The sequence below is a fragment of the Pipra filicauda genome, unplaced genomic scaffold (assembly GCF_003945595.2).
Source record: "Pipra filicauda isolate LSUMZ 115617 unplaced genomic scaffold, ASM394559v2 scaffold347_size1265977_pilon, whole genome shotgun sequence".
In the NCBI taxonomy this organism is placed as follows: Eukaryota; Metazoa; Chordata; class Aves; order Passeriformes; family Pipridae; genus Pipra; species Pipra filicauda.
In genome coordinates this window covers 516,298-522,544 of record NW_024104473.1, presented here as the reverse complement: position 1 = coordinate 522,544, position 6,247 = coordinate 516,298, and the positions used below count along the sequence as shown (strand labels likewise).

The 6,247-nt window shown below is 51.9% G+C and overlaps 1 long non-coding RNA gene across 1 annotated transcript; it reads left to right on the top strand.

The window, feature by feature from the left end:
• The first annotated feature begins 3,408 nt into the window (after positions 1-3,408).
• LOC120323804 lies at positions 3,409-4,877 on the top strand. Its single transcript, XR_005564666.1, has 3 exons — positions 3,409-3,447; positions 3,572-3,877; positions 4,854-4,877. It is a non-coding gene; the product is annotated as an uncharacterized LOC120323804 (long non-coding RNA).
• Positions 4,878-6,247: the final 1,370 nt, after the last annotated feature.

Sequence of the window (6,247 nt, the reverse complement as noted above, 5' to 3'; positions counted from 1 at the left end):
GCAAGGAGGCTCTTTGCTCCTAGGCAGGAAGAAAGGCCAGTGCCCTTCCTCCCCAAGGCCCAGCCCAGCAGGGCTGGCAGGAGCTACTGGTGTGGCTGCTCTTTGGGTTCTCAGCTGTGCCCGTGGGGTGGTGACATCGTGTTTGTGCTGTGCTCCAGGGCAGCCAAAAGCCCAGCCCAGCCCCTGGGCCTTTCTAGGAGCCTGAGCTATTGCAGCCCTGGGGAGGGGGGTTTGGGGTTTTTTCCCTGAAAGTAGAACCATAGGGGGATCTCTTATCTCACAGTTGTTTTTTTGATGTCTTAATTAATTACAACTTTAGAAGAAAGCTTTGTGTAACTTAGCAAGTGACTTGCACTGGTTCCACTGAAAGTGCCAAGGAGTTGTAGTGTCCACTGGATTGTTTGTATTGAAGTAGTTTGGTGTTTACAGAGGGATAATAACTCCTGTCAGCAGCAAGGTCCTGACTGAAGTGGCAGCTGCAGTTGTTCCTGTGGTGTGGGCCAGTGGAATTGCAGGAGAGTGGAAGAGGGCAGAACCTGTAGGTATTATCCCTAATGTGGGATCTCTCCTGGTAAGGCAAACCCAGTATCCTTTAAAATCAGAATGCCAGCTTGGATTGGTTGCAGTAATGGCTAAATTGGCTCATCCTGTATTCCTTGTAGGACGTGAATGCAAGAACCTGCCAGGAAAACCAATGGCCAAGATGATTGATGAGTGCAGGACCTGAGAGAAGCACCTTGAATGACAACCTCGAGGAGTTTCCAGTATTGGATTGAAAAGATGGCCTTTGCTGCATCTGCTTGAGCAAGGAAAGCCAAGAAACCTTTGCTTTGGAAGGAGAAAATCTGGAAAGCAGGAAGGAAGAAAAGCAGCCCCCTGACTCCTCCCTGAGCCCCAGACAGCCCATGAACTGCCTTGCTGGGAATGGTAGGACGGGCTGGACTCTGGATTGCTCCCTCTGGATGTGTGGTAAGACTGTTATGCCAACTTCTAACAATAGCATGTAAAGCATTTGCTGCCTTGTCTAGATGGTGCAAGGGCAGTCTTTAAGCAGCTAAAGCATTCCCTGAGGAGAGCTCTGGGTCTGCCAGATGTCTCAGAAGTGTTGGAAGCATCTTTGGTGGGGAGGGCAAACAAAGGCCAAGGTGTGCAGTGACCTCCCTGAGAAGGGACTTTGAGTTAATGGCATCCCTGCAAGTGAACTTTGTGGGCTGTTCCCCCTGTAGGGCAGGTGATAGTCCCAGCTACAGGGATGGGAAAAATGGTTAAAAGGGAGCCCCAAAAGCTGGAAATCCTCCTGGAGGCTCTTAACAAACAGAGTTTGCTGAGTTCCCCCTGACAGAAGGACAGTGATAGCTTTTGAGTGCTGGTAGATCCTTTGAATAGATAGCCTTGAGTGTGTCCTTGTTGACCCAGTAGACCTTGTCAAACTCCTCATTTTCTAGGTGATATACATATTAAAGGAAAAAATGATTCTTTTCCTAATCCTTTGTTGTCTTGAGGCTCTCCCCTCAGGAACTCCAGGAACTCCTGGTGCCGCCTGGGCCGATGGATTGGACGCCCCAGCCCCTCCGTTCCTGCCCAGCCCCTGGGTCCGTGTCCAGTGGTGGCACTGCCAGCCCTGCAGGTGAAGTGGGAAGGGCCTTTGCAGGTCTTGTGGGTCACATTTATAGCAGCTGAAGTTGCAGAAAAAGGACCTGGGGTCTGTTATTCTTGAGTTCAGAAAGCTCCTTTTGTTTGGTGAGCAGAACCAAGTGGATCCTTCAGAGTTCCCATCCGTGTTTGTGTCTCAGCCTGTGTTAGGATTCAGGGCTGTAGCTGTTGTTGTCACTGAGGAGTCAAACTCTGCTTTAAATCATGAGACACTGGCCTAGTGGCTGCGTGTTAAGAAAAAAGGGGGAATGCTGTCTGAGTGTTGAGATGTAACAAGAGCTAATCCTTTTTGCAGTGGGATGTAACCTGGAAAGTGCACAGAGCTGAGCCAAGGGATTGAAAGGGACCAAGCAAGGGAGGTGAAGAAAGAAGGAAGAAGGGAAGTGAGGCAGCAGGCAAGCAGCACAAAGTTGCTGTGTAAGCAGGTGAGTTGTGTTGAGGTTCCTCAGGCAGGCCCTGAGGACTTTGAGGGCTCCAGACAGAGCAGACCTGGGAAGGCCCTCGTTGAAGCCCTTTGGAAACCTTGTAAGGGTAGGTGTGTATGGTGATAAGTGTTGGAAAATGTCCTGAATGTGGAACAGGAATGCAGGGAAAGAAAATGAACCATCAGGTAATGCTGACCCCTCCCGTCAGCTTCAGTGGAGATACCTGTGTGTGCCCTTTGGGATCTGATTGCCAGGACACCCGTCAGGCTGGGATCATGGCAGGGTGTTGTAAGCAAGGAATGCCTGGCTTCTAAAACTCACCAGCTGAATCCTAGAGGCTTCCTTGGAGAGCTGAGTTCAGGCAGCAGAATTGCCCCCCCAGGAGGGACTCTGTGCCTGCTCTCCCGTGGCTCCAAGGGATCTCTGGCCCTTCACGCCGGCACCGAGATTTTCTCGGGAAGGGCCTCAGATCCCCGGACCAGTCTGGGACACAGGCAAGATCCCCCTGCCTTTAGAAATGAGGCCTTCTTGTGGCTTCCTACCTGTACCCGTTGGTGGGTTCCAAAGAAGGACTCTTGAAATGCCTTTTGGGCTGTCCATTGAACCCTTGAGACCAAATTGGGCCCCCTGGAGGGACAGTGCTGTTGGTGCCCCCCGGGTTGGGGCACCCCGAGGACTCCAGCGCGCACCGAAAGGATTCTTCGGGGAGATCCTCGGGGTGCCTGGCCCTGGGGAGCTCAAAGCAAGGTCCCTGCCATGGATTCAGGCATTGCTGAGAGTATCCCAGGGGTCCCTGTCCCTGCTAGACATGGAGCTCTCTAATGGGCTGGAATTGGGTTCTAAAAGTGGTGCTCCAAGTGCCAAAGAATGTGGGATTGGGATTAAGAAATGAGCAGTGAGGGTCCAATTGGCTGTTTTCTCTGGAATGTAATTCTAAGAGCTCCAGGAGTGCCAGGTGTGTGTTCCAGTCCCCAGCATTTGGTTTGCACCTTTCCAGGTCAGGCACAGGTCCAACTTCCTCAGTCCTTAACCCAAGAGAGGGAGAATGAAGGACTGGCAGTGTTCAGGTGATTGGTGTGACAGGGGTTAAACTGGGAAAACATTGGGTGATTCCTCAGTTTCTCTTTTAGCCAAACTGACCCAAACCTGTGCTAGGAAGAGACTTCCTGAAAAACTTGAGGCAGAAATGAAATGGAAAACAGGGGCTATTGAAACTGTAATTGCTGCAACTCAATGTGTCCAAGCAGCAGCTCTTGTTGTGCAGGGAATAACTCCTGTCAGCAGCAAGGTCCCGACTGAAGTGGCAGCTGCAGCTGTTCCTGTGGTGTGGGCCAGTGGAACTGCAGGAGAGTGGAAGAGGGCAGAACCTGTAGGTATTACCCCTGGTGTGGGATCTCTCCTGGTAAGGCCAAGCCAGTATCCTTTAAAATCAGGATGCCAGCTTGGATTGGTTGCAGGAACAGCTGAATTTGCTCCTCCTGGTTTGCTTGTAGGACGTGAATGCAAGAACCTGCCAAGAAAAGCAATGGCCAAGGGGATTGATTAGTGCAGGACCTGAGAGAAGCACCTTGAATGACAACCTGGAGCAGTTTCCAGTACTGGATTGAAAAGATGGCCTTGGCTGCATGTCCTTGAGCAAGGAAAGCCAAGAAACCTTTGCTTTGGAAGGAGAAAATCTGGAAAGCAGGAAGGAAGAAAAGAAGCCCTGTGTCTCCTCCTGAGCCCCAAACAGCTCCTGAACTGCCTCCCTGGGAATGGTGGGACGGGCTGGACTCTGGATTGCTCCCTCTGCATGTGTGGTAAGACTGCTATGCCAACTTTTCCAACAGCCTGTAAGCATTTGCTGCCTTGGCTAGATGGTGCAAGGGCAGCCTTTAAGCAGCTGAAGCCTTCCCTGAGGAGAGCTCTGGGTCTGCCAGATGTGTCAGAAGTTTTGGAATCATCTTTGGTGGGGAGGGCAAAGAAAGGCCAAGGTGTGCAGTGACCCCCTGAGAAGGGACTTTGAGTTAATGGCATCCCTGCAAGTGAACTTTGTGGGCTGTTCCCCCTGTAGGGCAGGTGACAGTCCCAGCTACAGTGATGGGAAAAATAATTAAAAGGGAGCCCCAAAAGCTGGAAATCCTGCTGGAGGCTCTTGGCAAAGAGAGTTTGCTGAGTTCCCCCTGACAGAAGGACAGTGACAGCTTTTGAGTGCTGGTAGATCCTTTGAATAGATAGCCTTGAGTGTGTCCTTGTTGCCCCAGTAGACCTTGTCCAACTCCCCATATTGCAGGAGATATACATATTAAAGTTTAAAATGATCCTTTTCCTAATCCTTTGTTGGCTTGAGGCTCTCCCCTCAGGAACTGCAGGAACTCCTGGTGCCGCCTGGGCCGATGGATTGGACGCCCCAGCCCCTCCGTTCCTGCCCAGCCCCGGGGGCCGTGTCCAGTGGTGGCACTGCCAGCCCTGCAGGGGAAGTGGGAAGGGCCTTTGCAGGTCTTGTGGGTCACATTGATAGCAGGTAAAATTGCAGTAAAAGGACCTGGGGTCTGTTATTCTTGAGTTCAGAAAGCTCCATTTGATTGGTGAGCAGAACAAAGTGGATCCTTCAGAGTTCCCATCTGTGTTTGTGTCTCAGCCTGTGTTAGGATTCAGGGCTGTCAGTTGTTGTCACTGAGGAGTCAAACTGTGCTTTAAATAAGGAGACACTGTCCTAGTGACCCAATGTGAAGGAAAAAAAGGGGGAGTGATATGTGAGTGTTGAGATGTAACAAGAGCTAATCCTTTTTGCAGTGGGATGGAGCCTGGAAAGTGCCCAGAGCTGAGCCCAGGGATTGAAAGGGACCAAGCAAGGGAGGTGAAGAAAGAAGGAAGAAGGGAAGTGAGGCAGCAGCCAAGCAGCACCAAGTTCCTGTGTAAGCAGGTGAGTTGTGCTGAGGTTCCTCAGGCAGGCCCTGAGGACTTGGAGGGCTCCAGACAGAGCAGACCTGGGAAGGCCCTCGGTGAAGCCCCTCAGAAACCTGAAGCCCTTGGGTCTCTTTGTGAGCCTGAGCTATTGCAGCCCTGGGGATGGCTTTGGTTTCCTTCTCTCCTCAGAGTAAAACTGTCCAGGGGAGTCTGTGATCTCCCTGATTTTTGTATCATAACTGAAACTTGGAAGAAAGTTGACCTTGTGTCATTTCCCAACTGACTTGGCCGGGTTGAACCAGCAGTGCCAGATTGTTGTGGTGTGCAGGTTATTGTTTGTGTCTGAGCTGTTTGGGGTTAATTTGCCAAGGGAGGCCATGGAATGTTCTGGTATTTTTGTCCCAATATTTGTAGGCAGTGCCCTGAATTAGTTGATTTTTGCCTCACTCCCTGATGTCTGAGTTTGGAGATGTACCAAGAACTGGTGGTTTTTGCAGTGGGATGTTCCCTAGAAACTGCACAGAGCTGAGCCAAGGAACTTAAAGGGACTGAGCAAGCAAAGGCAAGAAAGAAAGAAGAAGGGAACTGAGGCAGCAGCCAAGCAGCACCAAGCTCCTCTACAACCAGGTGAGTTGTGTTGAAGTTGCTAAGGTGGTCACTGAGAACTCTGGGGGCTGCAGGCACAGGTGACCACCAGAGACCCCCGATGGAGCCCCTCAGAGACCTTATAAGGGTTTGTGTATGTGGGAACAGGTGTTGGGAATGTCCTGAATGTGGAACAGGAAGGCAGGGAAGGAAAATGAACCCTCCTGTAATGGTGACCCCTCCCATCAGCTGCAGTGGAGATACCTGTGTGTGCCCTTTGGGGGCTGATTGCCAGGACCCCCGTGGGGCTGGGATCATGGCAGGGTGTTGTAAGCAAGGAATGCCTGGCTTGGAAAACTCACCAGCTGAGCCTTAGAGGCTTCTTTGAAGAGCTGATTTCAGGCAGCAGAATTGGCCCCCAGGAGGGACTCTGTGCCTGCTCTCCCGTGGCTCCAAGGGATCTCTGGTCCTTCACGCCGGCACCGAGATTTTCTCGGGAAGGGCCTCAGATCCCCGGACCAGTCTGGGACACAGGCAAGATCCCCCTGCATTTTGGGACCAAATTGGGCCCCCCTGGAGGGACAGTGCTGTTGGTGCCCCCCGGGTTGGGGCACCCCGAGGACTCCAGCACGCACCGAAAGGATTATTCGGGGAGATCCTCGGGGTGCCCGGCCCTGGGGAGTTCAAAGCAAGGT